Source organism: Heteronotia binoei, chromosome 21 (assembly GCF_032191835.1).
Source record: "Heteronotia binoei isolate CCM8104 ecotype False Entrance Well chromosome 21, APGP_CSIRO_Hbin_v1, whole genome shotgun sequence".
Classification (NCBI taxonomy): Eukaryota; Metazoa; Chordata; class Lepidosauria; order Squamata; family Gekkonidae; genus Heteronotia; species Heteronotia binoei.
The window spans coordinates 87544426-87565706 of NC_083243.1; the positions used below are offsets into that span (position 1 = coordinate 87544426).

Sequence of the window (21281 nt, forward strand, 5' to 3'; positions counted from 1 at the left end):
TATTTGTAATTGCCAGACAGTTTGAAAATGAAGCTCTGAGTTTTATAAAGACACACAGCAAATCAGTAATCGTTTTGAAAGGTAACTGTATTTTTATTGGGTTAAATGTAAAAAAAAATCATTTGCATTGGAAGCTGTGAAGAAATGCATTTTTTCTTTGGAAGTTTAAAATGAGTGAAACCTTTCTTTTGGGTTTTAAACTCCCCCTCCCCCTGGGCAGAGAACAGGCAGGAAGAGGGGAAGTCAGTTTAACTGCTTTCCAGACATACCTCAGCCCACCTTCATACAAATGCTAATATATCTAGCAGGAGAGATAATGGGTGGGTCAAGCTTTCCCCATTACCAGTTTTGAGGAATTAAATACTAGAGAGGCTTTAAGAAGGAAAATTCTAGAGACTGCAAGGAACACTTCACTAACCTGGCCTGACCTGGTCAGTGGATGGGGGAAAGAGAGGGTGATAAAAGGGGGGGAGGGTTAAGGAGGAAGCTCTCTTGGGTGTTGGGTCCATCAGAGTGGAAAGAATGAGGTCTGGAGAAGGCAGCCGTTAAACCATGTGCTGTCCTGAGGAGCTGAAGGAAACATCAAGGTAATAGAAATTCTGTGCAGATCTGTAACTTCCTGAGGAAGGTCCTAAGGAAGTTAAAGCTAAGGAGCCTGTCCTATATTTTAAACATCTGATAGGGCATGTAGGAACAGAGGAATTGTATTTTATCAATTTCTTTTGAATCCCTTGCTTAGTCTGATGGTGTGCTAAAAGTATGCTTGTGAACATTTTCTTTTTAATAAATACTTTATAACTTTTGATTCTGGTAGAGGTTCTCTGTACCACATAGACCTCCACTGTCTTGAACACAGTATTTTAAAAGGGTCATCAGAGGAAGACAGGCAGTTGGCAAGTGGCTATTCCTCCAGGAGCACACAAGGCAGTAAACTGTCCCCATGATGACCAGACGCTGGGCAGCCAGAGATATGGAGCCAAGGCCTCAGAATGTGGCATGGAAGCTGGAAGTCCTGATCCTCCTAGCAGGCAATTCCTACAAAAGTCAGGTGGTGATGGTGGGTTATCAGAGAAAGAGAAAAGTCTCTCCAGGTGTTGTGAAAACCTTGGAGGGCAGGGTGGACAAGGGCCTGCATGCCAGAGCAGTCCCATTCTGCCACAGAAGCACAGAAACTTTTTGCAGTATCCCCAATTCTCCATGCTGTTCAAACAAACCACAAAGATGATCTGACTCTAATGGTATTCATGTAGGTACATTTAACTTATTGTGACCTGATTAACTTCAAAAAGGTTAACCTGGTACAGCTCCAAACCCAGGTAAGAGAGAAGAAGAGAGGTGCTATATAGTATGAAAACAGAAGGCAATCAACAGCCAAAGAGGCTCAACATCTAACCAATGAGTGAATTTTCTTAACCCTGTCAGATCCTCTTGCAAGCAGAATTACAATATCCAATTATTTTAAGGTGTCACTCCTGACATATTTGCCAGTATGCGAGTCCCATCAACATCAAAAAGATGTACATATTTGGATATGTCTTGAAAGATGAGTATTCTGCACATCTTACGTCACTTCAGTGGATCTGGTCTAGAAATCCCAGATGCATCAATTCATAGACAAAACACTTAATCACATTAAATGAGAAGCTGCCCATCAATAATGAAAAGTGGAGATCTTTGATGTTGATTTGGATAAGGAAGCCAGTTTGATATGGATGTTTCTAAATTCTACACACACATGTTTAAGTAAATAGTGACTCACAAGGATGATTATTACTACTATTATAATTATCATTACTATAATAATTTATTACCACTACTGCTGCTGCATTCGTTTCTTTAATTCATATTATTTAATTAGTTAGAAAATTTTTATATCACCTGGTTGGAGATTTGAGACACCTTAAAGTAAAACATAATGAAACACCATCAATGATTAATTAACTCTTCCAAACCTAGTATTAAAAACCCAACCAGAGCATTAAGAAAGCATAAAAAGGCCTAACCTGGATGGCCCAGGCAAACCTGATCTTGTCAGATCTCAGAAGTTAAGCAAGGTAGACTCTGGCAAGTATTTGGGTGGGAGACCTCCTTGGAATACCAGAAGCCAGGAGGGCAGGGGCAGGAGATTTATTCAGCTACCTCCCTGAATATCCTCCAGGAGCCCAGTAGGAGTCAGTCACCAGAGGTTACCATGTACGTGCACACACACAAATGCAAAAAATAATGAAAAAGCATAAAACACGGGTCAGCTTAAAAAACAGGTCATAAACCATTCCTCTGATTAGAAGCAAACTGTAAAAACAATGTTAAAGGAACATCTTCTTTTACTCTTGAAGGTTCAGGATGCACTATAAAAACAAAAATCCAAGAAGCATGCCTTGAAATAATCAGTGTTTTTAAAAGTTTTAAATTAAAAACTCCCTGGGACTAGCTTACTATAACTCCTCAAATTCAGGTCTTCCCAAGCTATTCTTTGCCTCTAACATACGGAAGCCCAGGGTGGATTGGGGAGAAGAAAGGGATCCAGGAAAAGAGCCTTGTCCCCAGTCTACTCCTGCCCCTCTTTTTCAGTGGAGGGAGAGAGATCCTGCCTGGCCACTTCTGAACAGCAGTTGCCCAGCAAAACTTGAGGTCTTAGAATCAAAGAGTTGGAAGGGACCTCCAGGGTCATCTAGTCCAGCCCCCTGCACAATGCAGGAAACTCACAAATACCTCCCCCGAAATACAAATACCTTCATTGCTATCAGATGGCCAGCTAGCCTCTGTTTAAAAACCTCCAAGGAAGGAGAGCCCACCACCTCCCAAGGGAGTCTGTTCCACTGAGGAATCGCTCTAACGGTCAGAAAATTCTTCCTAATGTTGAGACAGAAACTCTTTTGATTTAATTTTAACCCATTCGTTCTGGTCCTACCTTCTGGGGCCCCAGAATACAATTCCACACCCTCCTCTATATGACAGCCCTTCAAGTACTTGAAGATGGTGATCATATCACCTCTCAGCCACCTCCTCTCCAGGCTAAACATGCCCAGCTCCTTTAACCTTTCTTCATAGGACTTGGTCTCCAGACCCCTCACCATTTTCATCGCCCTCCTCTGGACTTGTTCCAGCTTGTCTATATCCTTCTTAAAATGTGGTGCCCAAAACTGAACATAGTACTCCAGGTGAGGTCTTACCAGAGCAAAGTAAAGCGATACCATCACTTCACATGATCTGGACTTCTGTTGATACAGCTATACTTCTGTTGATACAGCTGGGTGGCTGTATCAACAAATACAGGTTGGGTGGACTGGGCCCAAGCTTTACTTTACTGTGGCAAAGCTGAGAGGCTACATCTCATCCCTCTCTGCAATGAGACCAGGCTGGCACATCCCATCTTTTTCAGCTACCAGGTTGGGTTAGGAGAGGCATATCCAGGTTGGGCTGGGTGTGGATGGCAAGGTAGGCACATTCCCTGCCACAGCAAGCCCTCTGACAAATGCCTGCTTCTCTCTTTGGGATGGGATGGCCCTGGCAGGGGCTATGGATTCCAAACCATTGACCCATTGGGAGTGATTCCCAGTACTCTTACTGGCAATTCAACCCTAAAGGAGTCCCCACACTTCTATATAACTTCCCCAGGGCTTTAAAAAAAAAAACCCAGCAGGGACTCATTTGCATATTAAGTCACACCACCTGACATCACCATTGTTTTACACAAGGCTTTTTTGTAGAAAAAGTCCAGCAGGAACTCATTTGCATATTAGGCCACACACACCCTGGCACCAAGCCAGCTGGAATTGCATTCCTGTGTGTTCCTGCTCAAACAAAGCCCTGAACTTCCCTCACACAAAGTCATCTAGCTCAACCCTTCCATTGCCTTTTATAAAACTCACAATACAAATTTCTGATTATTCTTTGGTTCATTAATACACAGAAGGTAACAGGCCTGAAAGTAGCAAAGGCTGGTGCATTCCCAGACTCCAGCTGATTTTTTGACAATGGAAAGATTAATCCAGGAGAAAGATAGTCTAGAGAGACCAGAGAGTTTCTGGAATGTGTTTACACTGCTGGTTATCCAGGGTTTTTCTGCTTTCTTCCTTACCAAAGCTATGATGTTTAACAGCTTCATAACAGCCAGAAATTCAACATTTGCAACCCTGTCCTCCTTCTACATTCCTTCTTTTCATCGCATCTTTGTTTTAGAGAGCCAGTGTGGTGTAGTGGTTAGGATGTATTGTTAGGACATGAGAGATCAAAGTTCAGATCCCCACTGTTCCAAAGAAGCTCCCTAAGCATCAAAGAAATAGATAGTAGTCAAAGTGGTATTCAGGCAGCAAGGATGCTTATCCTGGCAGGAAAGTGATTCATTTTCTACCTTGGGAGGAAGTAACTTTTTGGATTATAAGACGAAGAAGCTTGCCAGCTGGTCTGAAAGTTGGATCAACCAGCTACCCCCAATTCCACTTTTTCAGGTTCTAACTTTACTGAGCATTCTAAAGTTCTGTGATAGGAGTCTGTTAGTACACCTATGCTTCCCATCTGGATGAATTTCTTCAAAGGTCACTCCACAAAAATTCCAACAAAGGAAGAGTAATATGGGAAGGCGAGAAACTTCATTAATCTTCCTAGCATGTGGAAACCTACAAATACATTTTAAGCCTCCTTTTCTGAAAAAGGAGCCTTAAAACCATTGGGATTTTCTAATGAAGTCTCCAGAGGAACTATACAGGGCTTTTTTTGTAACAGGAACTCCTTTGCATATTAGGCTGCACCCCCCTGATGTTGCCAGTCCTCTAAGAACTTTCAGTAGGCCCTGTACTAAGAACCCTGTGAGCTCTTGGAGGATTTGGCTACATCAGGGGGAGTAGCCTAGTATGCAAATGAGTTCCTGCTACAAAAAAGCCCTGATTAGACAAGTGTTTGAAGCTCCTTACATGGGCTTTTTTTGTATAAAAAGCCCAGCAAGAGCTCATTTGCATATTAGGTCACACGCCCTGATGCCAAGCCAGCTGGAACTGCATTCCCATGCATTCCTGCTAAAAAAAACCCCCTGCTCCTTAGTATATGAGCCACACAGAAAATTAGCTTAAGACCAAAAACACATTTGACAGCTTGCAAGCTTGATCTTAACATTTGCCCTGCCCCTTTATCAGTCACTGCATTCTATGGCTACCAGAAGTCCCAGTGGACTGCACAACAGTCAGGGGAAGGGGAGATGAAAGGAATGGTCAGGAAAAGTTGTACTTGGGGGATAATCTCTAGGCTTCATACTTTCTAACACCAGTACCTGTCATTTCTATATCCTTGGGCTTCCCTAATGTATATATTACCCAACCCAATTGTGACAGGCCGTTTCTAACTGAGGGGACTCACAGAGCCTCCTATGATTTTGGAGGAGGCAGGTTTATTTTAAAGTATAAATCTTCCCCTCAGATACCAGGTAGAAGTGGGCTTTGGGCTTGCTTCTGTGAGGTAAGTCTTGTGGTGAACAAATACAATGTGGAGGTCACTGAAACAGGAATTATATATTAACAACAAAGATGATTTATTTATTTACAAGTAGGTTTCAAGGAACATAGCAGCAGCACAGGTCTCCAGATAGACAAAAGAGAAATGTGGCTGAGGTACCTTAATTTAGAGAGCAGTTACCATTTTCTTTGATGCTTCAAACATAAAAAGGCATTTACCAATTAGCCACTAGGTTGGATACTAACATACACAGGATTCCACCCACATCAGCCTGCCAACAGTCAGACTAAATGGCACACAGTCTGCTCATTGCCAGAGACTGGTCTAACAACTGGGTACTCTAATCTCTGTCAGAAGTAGAGCCACACTACTAAGCAGAGCTACCCTTCACGCTGTCTGCTCTTTTCATTAGCCAGAACTGAGCTCTCGCTGCTCTCTCCCTGAGGCAGAACTGAACTGAATTGAACTCCTGCTATGTTTCCTTCCAACATTCCACCCCACTTCTCAAAGGATGCTGGAGTAACACTCTCATAGGCTTGAGTGGCTGTTTTTCCCTTTGGGGATGGGACAACCTTCTGTACACCACAATACACCCCTTTTTTGTTTGTTTCTACCATCTTCCATAACATATCTCCAGAGCTTCTTCTCAGATGGCATACAACCTAATTGCAAGGGAGAATAGCCAAACTGGATATGCATGCTTGCCTGAGGAGAGGCAACTCTGGGGATAGCTCAAGGGTGTAGATCTGGCAGAACCAAAGAAAGAGCCAGCATGGATGTGTTGGGCTAGTCACTTGTGGATTAGGAAAGCCCAAACATGTTCGGAAGGTCCAACGTGGAGCTAGATTAAGTTCTCCCCAGTACCTATTCCTTTAGCTTCCCTATCTAAGAAGACTCCCTGCCTTTTCTGTCAAGGAGATGGGGGTTGTGATCCAGGTGGCCATCAAAACATCTTCTGGGAGGTGTTCCCACCCCAACTTGCTTTTGTTCTTGATTTGGTTTTATAGGCAAACCAACTACAACCACCATGATTCCATTTCATTCAAGTAATCATTATGGTTGTTCATTTTAGTTATTCAGTTTACTTGAATAACTTTTTTTATTTCCATTGGTTTCAGTTTTATGAAAAGCATGTCTTCCATCTGAAACTCCCCCCCCCCCATCAGTCCTATTGGGATTAAATTATTGTACCTTTCACCCAAGGGATCCACAGTTCAAATTTCAGGTAGGCAGGAGAAATAAATTATTATTATTATTATTATTATTATTATTATTATTATTATTATTATTATTATTATTATTATTATTATTATTATTAGTTTATTTATATTCTGCCCATTCCCCTGTAGTGGCTCAGGGCAGAGCACAACATAATAATAAAATCACAATAAGATCATATAATAATAAAAGTCAATTTAATTTAAAAGTCAATTTAATGGGCACTCACTTGCAGAGAATGCTTGAGGTGTTTGGAAACCCAAGAAAGCAGGTAGTTTGCACAAATAGTATGTTTTATTGCTCTTGTATAAAGTAAAAAGGAACTGAGGTGGGTCTTTTTAAAACAAAGGCTGTATAAATAGGTGAGGGGGTCTAAATTTTGCCACCTCCTGTGGCAGTGAATTCCACATGTTAATCACCCTTTGGATGAAGAAGTACTTCCTTTTATCCGTTTTAACCTGTCTGCTCAGCAATTTCATCGAATGCCCATGAGTTCTTGTATTGTGAGAAAGGGAGAAAAGTACTTCTTTCTCTACTTTCTCCATCCCGTGCATTATCTTGTAAACCTCTATCATGTCACCCCGCAGTCGACGTTTCTCCAAGCCAAAGAGCCCTAAGCGTTTCAACCTTTCTTCATAGGGAAAGTGTTCCAGCCCTTTAATCATTCTAGTTGCCCTTTTCTGGACTTTCTCCAATGCTATAATATTCTTTTTGAGGTGCAGCGACCAGAACTGCACACAGTACTCCAAATGAGACCGCACCATCGATTTATACAGGGGCATTATGATATTGGCTGATTTGTTTTCAATTCCCTTCCTAATAATTCCCAGCATGGCATTGGCCTTTTTTATTGCAAACGCACACTGTCTTGACATTTTCAGGGAGTTATCTACCACGACCCCAAGATCTCTCTCTTGGTCAGTCTCTGCCAGTTCACACCCCATCAACTTTTATTTGTAGCTGGGATTCTTGGCCCTAATGTGCATTACTTTGCACTTGGCCACATTGAACCGCATCTGCCACGTTGATGCCCACTCACCCAGCCTCAACAGATCCCTTTGGAGTTCCTCACAATCCTCTCTGGTTCTCACCACCCTGAACAATTTAGTGTCATCTGCAAACTTGGCCACTTCACTGCTCACTCCCAACTCTGAATCTTTTATGAACAAGTTAAAGAGCATGGGACCCAGTACCGAGCCCTGCGGCACCCCACTGCTTACCGTCCTCCACTACAAAGACTGCCCATTTATACTCACTCTCTGCTTCCTATTATTCAGCCAGTTTTTGATCCACAAGAGGACCTGTCCTTTTACTCCATGACTCTCAAGCTTTCTAAGGAGCCTTTGATGAGGAACTTTCTGTAAGTCAAGGTAAACAACATCTGTCAGGTCTCCTTTGTCCACATGTTTGTTCACCCCCTCAAAGAAATGTAACAGGTTAGTGAGGCAAGATCTTCCCTTACACAACCCATGCTGAGTCTTCCTCAATAACCCGTGTTCATCAATATGCCTACTCATTCTGTCCTTGATAATGGTTTCTACCAACTTTCCCGGTATTGAAGTCAGACTGACTGGCCAGTAATTTCCCAGATCTCCTCTGGAACCCTTTTTAAAGATGGGGGTGACATTTGCTACCTTCCAGTCCTCAGAAATGGAGGCAGATTTCAATGAAAGATTACAGATTTTTGTTAGAAGATCCACAAGTTCAACTTTGAGTTCTTTCAGAACTCTCGGACATATGCCATCCGGACCTGGTGACTTATTAGTTTTTAATTCGTCTATCAGTTGTAGGACCTCCTCTTTTGTCACCTCAATCTGACTCAGGTCTTTCAACACCCCTTCCAAAATTAGTGGTTCTGGGGTGGGCAAAAAGTTCTCATCTTCCACAATGAAGACGGAGGCAAAAAAATGCAGTCAGCTTCTCAGCCATTTCCCTATCCTCCTTCAGTAATCCTTTCACCCCTTGGTCATCCAAGGGCCCCACTGCCTGCCTGGCTGGTTTCCTGCTTCTAATATATTTGAAGAAATTTTTATTGTTGGTCTTTATGTTTTTTGCAATATGCTCCTCATAGTCCCTTTTTGCCTGCCTGATCACAGTCTTGCATTTGATTTGCCACAGCCTGTGTTCCCTTTTATTAATCTCACTTGGACTGGTTTTCCACCGCTTAAAGGAGTCCTTCTTTCCTTTTACAGCTTCCATTACTTTGTTAACATGCAGGCCTTTTCTTATGCCTGTTTGTGCCTTTCCTAACTTGTGGTATGTATTTTATCTGAGCTTCTAGGATTATAGTTTTAAATAGTCTCCAAGCTTCCCCAAGGGTTTTGACTGTATTTACCTTTCCTTTCAATTTCCTCCTCACGGGGGATGGAAATGTCATATGGGTTAATGTGAAAAAAGAAAAAAAATTAAGAAATAGATAAGTTTTGTAACCATATGCTACCAATAAATTGTTTAAAACCAATTTCCTCTTCACATGCCTCTTCATCTCAGAGAATTTACCACTTTTAAAGTTAAACGTGGTTGTGGCGGTCTTTTGGGGCAACTACCTATTTATACAAATGGTGAAATCAATAACATTATGGTCACTGCTCCCAAGTGGCACAATCACTTTTACATCTCTCACCAAGTCTTGGGCATTACTTAGGACCAAATCCAGGATCGCCCCACCCCTGGTAGGTTCTGAGACCATCTGCTCCATAGCACAGTCATTGAGAGCATCAAGAAACTCAATCTCTTTCTCTCAACCAGAACACATATTGACCCAATCAATCTGTGGGTAGTTAAAATCGCTTATTACGACACAGTTTTTACGTTTAGCTGCTATCTTTAAGCCTTTCATCATATTATAATCGTCCTCTCTCTTTTGATTTGGTGGGCGATAACAAACTCCCATAGTTAAATTTCCTTTTGGGCCCTCTATTTCAACCCAAAGCATTTCTAAAAGGGAATCTAATTCTCTGACCTCAGTCTTACTGGACCGTATATCCTCTCCTACCCTTCCCTCCCTATCCTTCCGATATAACTTATATCCAGGAATCACCGTGTCCCAATGATTCTCCTCATTCCACCAAGTTTCTGAAATTCCCACAGTGTCTATGTTTTCTCCCAACACTAAACATTTCAATTCACCAATTTTACTTCGAACACTTCTAGCATTTGCATACAAACATCTATAATTTCCCAGGCAAGCTAGGCCCGCCACCTTCCTCCTGCCGCCTCGAGACTCTTGCAGACAGTCCATACTGTTTGTCACCATCACAGTGGACAACTCTGATCCGTTACCCGGTAGAAAAATAGCAGCCAACCCTTCATCTCTTTGAGATGAGTCCTCCCGAACCAAAGACATTTCATCTCCTGTCGGCTTTCCCCCAAGATTTAGTTTAAAAACTGCTCTGCCACCTTTTTGATTTTAAGTGCCAGCAGCCTGGTTACATCTGGGGACAAGTGGAGACCGTTTCTTTTGTACAGCTCCCACTTGTTTTAGAAAGCATCCCAGTGCCTAACAAACTTAAACTCTTCCTCCTTACACCATCGTCTCATCCACACATTGAGACTTCTAATTTGTGCCTGTCTCTCGAGCCCTGCACGTGGAACAGGTAGCACTTCTGAGAAGGCTACCTTGAAGGTCCTGGGCTTAAGTCTCCCACCTAGCAGCCTAAATTTTTCCTCCAGGACCTCACGACTGCATTTCCCCACATCATTGGTGCCAACATGCACCACGACCACAGGCTCCTCCCCAGCACTGTCTATTAGCCTATCTACTACATATGTAATGTCTGCTAACTTCGCACCAGGCAGGCAAGTCACCATACAGTCAGTACGCGGTTTCGCCACCCAGCTGTCTACTTGCCTAAGGATTGAATCACCAACTACCATCCCCCCCCCCCGCCCAGGGATGGTTCCTTGGTGCAAAAGGATTCCCGCTCACCAACCGAAGAAGAGGTCCCTTCTGAGGGCACATTCCCCTTATCCTCAGCACAGTGCCCTGTTCCCTCTTGACCCTCATGCTCTCTGGCAGCAATGAGGCTGCTATATTCAGAGCGGGGCTCATCTAATACGCCCCCGAGAGTCTTCCCCAAGTGCCTAACTAACCGTCTCTGCTTCTCCAGGGCAGTCACCTCAGCCTCAAGGGTACGAACTCGTTCCCTGAGGACCAGGAGCTGCTTGCATCGAGCACACACCCAAGACTTCTGTCCTTTGGGCAGATAGTCATACATGTGACACTCAGTGCAAAACACTGGAAAGCCCCCACCCCCCTGTTGGCATTCTATATAAAATATACAGTCCTCTTTAAATGCTGTTTGTTTAAGTGGCTCCCCTTCTGGAGGGTCAACACCTTATTGGGAGAACAAGGAAATTAGGGAACTGGGTTCCTGGTCCTTAGAGAGCCCCTAGGCGAAAAGCCACAGGCCAAGAGCCCTTTAGATCTCTGGCCAGGCGCAGCTTAAAATGCAAAGAGGGTGGAGCAGAGCCACTCCTAAGCAATCAGCAGCAATCACTCTCAATTACTTTCACCTTTAGCCCACTCAACCAAACAAACAGCAGTTCCCCAGCTATCACAACTCAGAATTTTAAGCATGTCCCACAAACCTCAGAATGAAGTCTTTCAAAACTCAAAAATTCTTAGCAACTTCTCCAGCTGTCTCAGCTATCAGAGCTGTTCTGCTCTGTTCTGCTCTCTCTCAGACCTCTGTGAGATGTGAAATAAAGAACATAAGAACAAGAACATAAGAGCCCTGTTGGATCAGACCAATGGTCTATCTAGTCCAGCATCCTGTCTCACACAGTGGCCAACGGGTTCCTCTGAATGGCCAACAATAGGGCACAGAGGCTGAGGCCTTCCCCTGATGTGGCCTCCTGGCTCTGGGATTCAGAGGATTAGTGCCTCTGATCCACTCAGTCACTGTGGCCAATAGCCATTGATAAACATCCTCCATGAATCTATTCAATCCCCTTTTAAAGCTGTTTATTTCTGTGGCCATCACTACATCATCTGGCAACAAATTCCACATTTTAATCACCCTCTGTGTAAAATTGTATTTCCTTTTGTCCATCCTGAATTTACTGCCTATCAGCTTCATGGAATGCCCTTGAGTTCTAGTATTTTGGGAGAGGGATAAAGATTTCTCTTTGTCAACTCTCTCCATCCCTTGCATAATTTTATAAACCTGTATGATATCTCCCTTTGTCATCTATTTTCCAAACTGAAAAGTCCCAGACTCTTCAGCCTTTCTTCAAAGGGAAGGTGCTCCAACCCTCTAATCATCCCAGTTGTCCTCCTCTGTACTTTTTCCAGATCTGCAGTGTTCTTTTTTATATATGGTGACCAGAACTGTACACAGTATTTCAAATGAAGCCACACCATAGGTCTATACAGGGACATTACCATATTGGGGTTTTTTTTATTATTATTCTCAATCCCTTTCCTAATGTTATGGGCAGTTTTCATCCTATGAAGAAAACCTCCAAACAAATTAATTCTTAGCAGCAATAAGCAGGTTTTACTGGTATACACATTTGCAAGCATAGAGAGAGCACCACCTGAGAAAGGTGTGGTCTCTGAGGTCTGTGTGCAGCACAGCTCATTTTTAAGGCTACGACGCTCCAGTCCCTAACTGTCCCTTTGACCAATGACAGGTCTTAGACGAAGGGCTCCCACTCTGGTTTGTAAACCGACCCGATGACCCTATATGGACATCTGCCCCCTTTTGTCCGGCATGATTATTACTTGCTGAGCGAGAAGAAAAAACCACAGATTTGCAGAGATAGCATTATAAGATTTGGGACTTTTCCCATGAGTAATGGCAAGAGGAATAAATAGCTAATTGCAGTGATAGCAATTTTAACAAAGTTTGGGGCTTTCCATGACTAATTGCTAACAAGACATTTTACCGTCTGGTTTAATCTTGAGCAATAGCAGACATAATCTGCTGTATCTCACATGTCCAGGCAACCTACTGACAGGGCCTATATTTTAGTCTAGTAACCAGTTTAGGGTGTGGTGCCCCCAAGAGACCTGTTTTTTATTCTTATCACTAATAATCCCTAACATAGAGTTTGCCTTTTTCACTGCTGCAGCACACTAAGTTGACACTTTCATTGAGCTATCCACTATGACTTCAGGGGGGGTTTTTGCTCTCATTCTCAACAAGTTCAGACCCCATTTAGATAGTCGGCCCCAATGTGCATCACTCAACCCAGTTCAGTTCCAGAATCTGGGTTGGATTCCACAAAGTATTTCTGTGGACATCAAAATTTCTGCCTGCAGAGAATGGATTATTCATTTCCGGCTGCAACCCAGAATACTCCCTGAGATGGTGCTCTGGAGATACATATCCTGGGGACGTTTTACAGCAAGAGGAAGAGTCAAAAATTGCCCTCTACAACTTTTCACCTATGCGAATAGATTCAGGCCTCAAAGCTGGTCTGGGATAAAGGTCTGAAAATAATAGTATGCACAGAAAAAGACAGCATTTAGCTCCCTCATCTGCTTGTTCCTTTTAAAAATAGAAGTCCCTCCACCACATTTTCTTTATATGTGAATAAGCAGGCTTATATAAATACATGAGTCCTCACGTCATGCCCCTTTGTTTAATTTGACCCTTCACTTGTCTGTCCTGTTTCTTTACCAAGACTACTGGGGACTTGGAAAGGTCATTTTTATTAGGGGAACAACTGGGGAGACGAGGATAAAGGTCAACATCCCAAATTGGGCCTTCTTGAAGTTCCTTTTAAATAAAAAAACAAGACATGAAGAGATTTCAGATCCTCACTGATCTCTTGCATCTTATCTGGTTTGACTCCAAGTCTGCTTATCTGCTACTCTTTTGTGTTAGTCCCACTCATTGTGGTGCATATGGATTAGTGGGGAAAACAGCAAAGCAGATGCCATGTGGCATTTGCCCAAGGAGAAAGAGAAGGGGGAAAATGTAGTATTTGTCTTCATCCCCCAGGCCTGATTGAAACACTGTATGTGTCTGCCAGCATTTGTATGCCACAAAGGTCAAGCTACAGCAGATAAAGTAGAATCAAGACAAATATTTATTTTATGATGTACATAGTAGGAAAAATTAAAAACCTGTGTATCAGGCTGAATTAGAATCAGAACAAGCTTCACATAAGCTATAATAATTTTTCATACAAAGTTGATGAATATGTCAAATGACTAACAAAAGACCATACACGTTTCAGCCTCAAGGACCTTCCTATTTGGTCAATAATACAATGTTAAACACACACACACATCCAGAAACTATTATATATCAATCCCGACCAGGTGTTGTTATCATGTATATTGTGTGGTATGATATAAACTTATAAAACAGGCCATGGATCTCTCCACATGGTAGCTGCACAGTGCAGCCTGTGTTCACATATAAATCTTCATTGATGTAATATGGCTATTTGACTTCACTTGCTGGTTGATGAAACACACATCCAGAAATATTGGAAACCTTACACCAGATTATTACAACAATGAAGATCAGCATATTTCGAGTTGTTTTCCCCTTTTCCTTTCCTTGTTACCTTTGTATGCTACCTGCTCAGCTTCTCTGCAAATCAGAAGGGGGCTGTGTAACACTTGCCTCCATTCCTTGCAGAATTGCCTGCCTACATGCAAGGCAAAAGTTGCCCCTGTGCCTAGCCAATTCAGCAACAGACTAAGCAAGCAAAGGAACTCTTCATTAAGCCAATACATGTGATCTGACATTCTGTTTTTCCAATAATGTCAAACAAATGTATTTGGTAGAGAAATGAGACTGGAAGTGTCTCCCACCCTAGTTTAGATTAACTGTTCATCCTATTTAGATAAATTCATTTTATAAGACATTGGTTCTTTGTTACCCTCTAGGCTTCTAATGTATTAGCTGAGTTGAATTAATTTATGTTTTGTTAGTTTCTCAGGGTTTTTTATTTTTTAATTCCTTCAGGATTGATGAAAGTACAATCTTCAACCTTCATAATCCTGTATAATCAATTTCCCAACATTTCCCTTTTTTTCATTCTATGGCAATACCCCATATAATACTTGAAAAGATTAGGCTTGAGTTGGTTATTCTCTAGCAACCAACAATAAATATGTAGCCTCTTCTGGCTACAGTTGGAAGAACAGAGGCTTAAAAGCAAAGACGGTGAATGCATTATTGTCAAGATATATGATGAGTTGCAGTATCCCCCTGTTGCTTAGCTATGAGGCTTTCCAGCCTCCTTTTGCATTCTTACAGTTCTAGATGTTTCCCTTATGTACAGTGACAGGGCCCTAGCTGTTGGTGGCAAAATATAGCAGCACCTAGATGCCTTCCAGCATCCTGTATCACCTTTCGGGTCACCCCACTGTCAATGCCTTTTAAATGTCTCTCTAGTGAATTGAGGTTTCTTCTTTGTTAAAAGACTTCAGTTTTAAACTCAGCTGTTACTCCCTGGATAGTCTTGGTGCCACATTAGTTGAAAATTTGGGCCAGGTTTTTCTTGACTTGTTGGCCCTCAGGGGCAGTTTAGGGTTGTCCAGGCTGTCTGTATTTTCTTCACACATCAGTTTTGACATTCCAGCATTAGAGGGGAAGTATTATGCCTGCTTTCCCAGGAATGGTTTATACCTTTCATCTAAACTATAACTAGCCTGAGGGTGTAAAACTGAGCATAAATACCACAACAGCATCTGCCTGAAGAAGAGGAGCTGAATTAGACTGTGGAGGGAGCCTGTTCTCCAGCTGTCAGTTTCTCAAAGAGAATGGAGGGAAATTAGCAAAACCTGTGTAAGGCAAAGGAAGTATAAATTACATATATAACACCTTAAAGATATAAGGACAGTCATGTTGACTCAAACCAACAGTTGCTCTAGTGAAGCATACTGTTATACACAGTGGCCAATCAGATGCCTCCAGAAGGCCAACATGCAGGGCATGGAGGCCCAAGCTTCCTCCTGTTTTCCCCCAAAACACTGGTGTTCAGAGGGTAAATCCACGAGCCCATAGAGCCCATCAGGGGACAAATGAAAGAAGAAAGGAATAAAGTGGAACTGTGACAGTTTTCGATGAGTATGGAGGTGCCAAAGAAGTTTATAAAATATGCATGGGGTAGACAGAGTGGACAGAGAGAACTTTTCCTCCCTTTTCCAACTAGAACCCAAGGGCATCCAGTGGAGTTGATTCAGGATGGACAGAAGGAACTATTTCTTTATTCAACAAGTGATTAAAATGTGGAATTTGCTCGTAGAGGATGTAGTGATAGCTACAGGCATAGATGACTTTAAAAAGGCATTGAACAAATAAATGAAGGATACGTCTGTCAGTGGCTGCTAGCCATAGTAACTAAAGGGAACCTCCACATCCATAGGCAGAAAACCTCTGAATGCCAGTGTCCGGAGCCAAGGGAAGGCCTCAGTTTCTATGCCCTGTTATTGGCCCTCCAGAGGAACTGGTTGGCCACTGTGTGAGATAGGATGCTAGACTAGATGGACTATTGGTCTGATCCAAAAAATATCCATGAGGAATGTGTAATTTTGTGGCTGTGATCCTGCATGTCAGCCTGGTTTATGGTAATTTCCACCATCCTGAACAAAATGAAAATTATAGCAGGAGAACTGGTACAGCTTAGCCTTTCTCATTGTAGTTTAGTTTAAATTGAACCAAAAGATGCCTATTGGAAAATTAACACGTTTATTCAAAAAAATTCATCTAGGAGTGTTGTATAGAAAATTCAGAATTGATGAACATTATAGCCACTCTGCATTATGCCAGGAGATCCAGGACTGAAAACCTGGCCTTTATCGGTGTGTGTTTGATTGAAAGGCAGCTGCCAGTAACTAGGGAGGGTGCTGCCCATTTGCTTGGAACAGTAATGTTTGTGGGTTTGCCTTCCCATACTATTTAACCAATCATAATGGCTCCCCAGGCAGCTGTTTACATCACACAATAAAATATATCTTTACGCAGTTAAAGAGGATTCAGATTCATAATATAAAACACAGAAAGGGGTTAGAAACCATGCTGTTGTGAACAATGTGGTAGCCTTCATCAGCTGTGTTTCAGGGGGGGGCGGTTTAAACTTGAGATGATGAGGTGTGGCTCTTCCATTGTAATGTGTAGCTTGGCTCTTAGATACTGCTTTGAATGTCAAAGACAATATTGTAGATTTCTACATTCCAGAAACATACAGGCATGGCCATTACAATTGGGCTTTGGGGTCAGATACAGAGTTCAATTTTCCAGATATTATAATGAGATGTGGCCATAGGAATCCAGGACCACAACTGAGCACATATTTAAGCATTTGTATGACTATGGATTTCAGATGCACCTAAAACTGTGATGGATAGCTCCCTGGGATTTTTTTTTTTTTGGGGGGGGGGTATAATCTGGGCTCCTGCAAACATAGTGTGAAATAACAAAAGGGCAGGATCAACAAGAAGGGTATAAATAAGCACCTGAAGAAATGTAGCCACATCAGCATTCAAACATGCCACCACGCACGTCTGCATTCCAGTTTAACTCCTCTGTGGCTGAGAATGTTATCAGCCGTTCATAACTTCTCTGCCTAAACCCAAGCTCGTCAAAGCATGCAGGCACCCCTAGCACATTCACCCTTCTGTTTCCAAGGTGATGCCTTAGTTATCAAATGTCCCTTACCAAGCCTTTTACTACTCCAGAATCTGGAGCTCTTTCATCTCTTCTTTACTGAAGATGTTTGGAATTTTTCAGGTGACTCTGTATGTACAACAGCATTTCATACTAATATAACCATTCTAACAGCATAAGCAGTGACAGAATGTTTATGCCATTCATCAGTGTCATTCAGACCTTAAGTTATTCCACTGAGGCAGTATTCCATTAGCTTTATATATTTTCTGTCTGCTCCAATTCTGTCTTACACATCAAAGACTCTTACTCCTCTGCCTGCTACACAGAAATGCAGAAAGATATATTGGATATAAGAGTGAAGTGCTAAAAGATTCTGCAGTCTCTTCAAACACACACCCTTTCAACTACACCTACCCAGAGCTCCTCCCATCTATTCCACCCAAGTTCTGCCTTGGGAACTGCTTCCATTAGCCATCTTAAGTGGAACCTTGAGGTTCAAAGATCTCTGTATCAGATGCTGGGATCAAACAATGATTCCTTCATACTGTGCCTTTGTGCCCTGCTTTTTTGCTTTCCAGAGGCATTTGGCAGATCCCTGTTGGAAACAGGGTAGTAGTCTATATGAAGGCAAATGACTTGCCTAAGACCATAAGTAGAATACAAGCTGGGGTCTAAACCTGAAACACCAAATTCCCAATTATTTCCATTTCTGAAAATAACACTCCTAATCCAACATTTGCTACAATGCTCTGAATTGCTCCATCCCCCCATCCCCCGCCAATACTTCTTTCATAATTTCACAGCTTTAAGGTGTGGTGATGTTCACTGGACTTAAAGCTTCCAAAAAGGCTTAGATCTATTTGTTTAGCTAAATGGACATCTCTAGTCAGAAGCTGTATACCTTTAAATATCAGGTTCCAGAGACAAACAGTGAAAACTTTTATTCCCTGCTTGAGAGACTCTAAATGCATCTGGCTGGCCAAGGCACTCTCCAAAATTACACTACACATACCCAGTTTCTTTCCCCACAGTTAACTGCCTCCTTTTCTTTAGGGATGTACACCAGAAAAAAAATCAGTATTTTTCATATCCAGATTTCAGGGAGGGCATAATTGCTGGCATTCTGAATTAATCAGATCTCCAATACCAGTTCAGAATTTGGATTTTGTCTTTTTTCAGGATTCTAAAATTATTTGTGTCTATTATTTGGAATGGGGAAACTTTCCAGGTGGTGAAAGTGGCTGTCTTTAAAACAAATGATACCAAAAATTGCAGCAGAGTTAGTGATGTCTGTCCACTTAAGACACCCCCCAAGCTACAAGAAAACCAGACAAATGGGTCCAATTCCATGCTCTCCTGTACAAGGTGCTCCAGCAGCCACCCTCTATTGTTTCCTGTGGGACAAGCAACCACTGACCAAAAGCCTCCCAATACAAACAGAAACAACAATCCCAACAGATCCAACATCAAACCAGAGAGTCTCAGCAGAACCATAGACCAGTGTGGCAAACCTGCAAAAAAAAAGCCCCCTACTTTTCATACACATGGACATCGTGATTACCAGTATGGTTGCCAGGGTGCCCTGAGTTCTGACTCGCACACATCTGCTCTAAGAAGTGGACTTTGCCCATGGTTTCTAATGCTTATGTGAATACTATAAGCCTCAGCTTTGCAGCAGCATTCTACATCTCTGGATGGGTGTTAGCCAGAACTACAGATGAGCCTCCAGCTGCTCCTTGCGTGCACAATCTCGGCTGTTGCAGTGGAAGAAGACATGCCGCCATGAACTGTACAGGCAAAGAGTTTCCAGCCTGTTTCCATGAACCAAAGGCTAACACCACCAGAATCCATCTTGTTTTCCTGACTCCATTACAGCAAAGCAAGAGACTCACATATCCAATAGCTGCTTCAACTTCTGCATAAGGCAATCAAGCTTATCTTAGGCGTGGATCCTGCCAGACTGCCTAAGCTTTTGTCCAACGGAACCCAAGACAAAGGATGGTGCCAGTAGAGGAGTAAAGAAGAGGAAGAACAGCTTCACTCAGAGCCATAGTTATTGTATAAATCAGGTGTCACCCTAGGTATCAATTTGGCCATCTATTGTCACCTTTTAGATAAGTTTTGATAGTTTTAATCCCCTCCACCCCAATAATTTCTCCCTTTCTTTCCCTTAATGGTCATCCTGGAGCCTCCCCCTTTGGCCCATTGTTACCTGGAAGTCCAATCAGGTAATCAGGGCCAAGTCTGCTCACTGGCCAGGTATGGGCATCCAATCAGGTGCCCCCAATAAACTGGCTATTGGCTGCTGCATAAGTCCAGCCCTTATGGTCATTGCGGAGCATCCCCTTTTTCTGAGGTCATGTACCAGCTGACCACCTGTCATCCGCCCCTGTACCTCCCATTCCCTAAGGGCTCAAGGTAGTCCTTATAACCTGTGACCCAGCTCCCCACAGGTGTGCATCTAGCAGTACCCCAGTTCCGCTGTCTAGATACATCCCTGATTCCTGATCAATTTAGGGTCCCCTTCCCCCTAGTCCTCGTTTGTCACCATTGGAGCCTTCCTTGAAGACTACAATCGGTAATTATCACCCTGTTGGTCCATCCTTATGTTACCTCTATGCATTTCTCTCTATTTTTATTAGGACTGTATGTGTGTTGTATGTATTCATTACCTTGTATGTGTGTTCTATATTTTTCTGCAATAAATTCATGATTGTTTTACTTAATTAGTGTCCTAGGTAAATTTAAGCAATAATTTCTGGAAGTGGAATCTAGAATCTAGAATAATTTCTGGAAGTGGAATCTAGAATCCCTTTTTAAGTCTTTTGGCTTAAAAAGGGATTCTAGATCCCTTTTTAAGCCAAAGGTGCCCATCTGTCAATTCCCCAACCTCTTTTGAGGGCATTTTGGCTTACAAACCCAAGAGATCCAATGTCAGGCCAAGAGCATCCAACCCAAACAACTGAAGCAAGGGCAGGGACATTATTTCTAGCCCAACAGAACCAATGTCAAGCTACAGAAGCCAAGCAGAACCAACTTGGTAAGCTCTCCCAACACGTGATCTCATTTGCCTATGTGTGCTGCCTCCACCCCCTCCCCCATTACCCAGGAAACCTATGAAAAGCCACCAGGTTGGAAGCTTTAAAATATCAGCCCTGGATAGTCCCAGAAATTCCCAAATATTTCAGGGAATATTTGGAATTGGGACACCATACTGCTGAAATCTTCATCTGGTACCCTTTTGTTGCAGACTATTGATCAATCCGAATTTACTATAGGCAAAGGACTTGCGACGTAACACCGGCAAGACTTAATGATGTCTCTTGACTTCAGGGCCTCTGAGAATACATCATAGTATTGGCTCAATATCTTAAAACCTTAGATTTCTCCTCTTAAAGGAGGGCTTTTACATTGGCTAGATGTGATGCCATGCCATCCATTATTTTGGAAGGGAGATATATTTTGAGAGGCTTTGCCCTTGCCCTCTAGTAGAGGTGGAAACAATGGGACATGTCTTTTTCTGCTGCCCCCTCTATAAACAAATTCAAGATAAGACAATTCTTTCCCTTGTTGGCAGTCCTGTGGTATGGGCGGACCATAATTTATCTAATTATTAACAGCTAGATTCTGTACAAAGGCAATCAAAGTGCACAATAAATTTCAGTCCTGCCCTTTTGAGCCTTGGAACAGACTTCATCACAAAGTCTACTATTTAGTTCTCAATTTTAGATTCCTGATTCAAATTTTAAATATAGTTATCTATGATGTTACTTTATATATTTTATTCTTTTTCCATTATGTAATTTTCTTTAGATTTTTTTTGCTAAATGTTATGTTTTTATTTCAACTGGAATTTAACTTGAATATCTGTATGCCTGATAACGTTTTGCCAGTTGGATCTGGTCACTGCCTGTAATAATAATAAAACTGAAACTACTCCTGAGATCCCCAAATATCAATCAGACCCCAAATATATCTGGAAAACACAAAGTATTTGGGGGTATATATTCATACTGGATATATCCAAGTGCTCTT

At 42.2% G+C, this 21281-nt stretch overlaps 1 protein-coding gene across 4 annotated transcripts in view; it reads left to right on the forward strand.

The window, feature by feature from the left end:
• SLC8A3 (solute carrier family 8 member A3) overlaps positions 1-21281 on the forward strand; it is a 314593-nt gene that overhangs the window by 231642 nt on the left and 61670 nt on the right. The gene's annotated exons all lie outside the window — the stretch shown is intronic.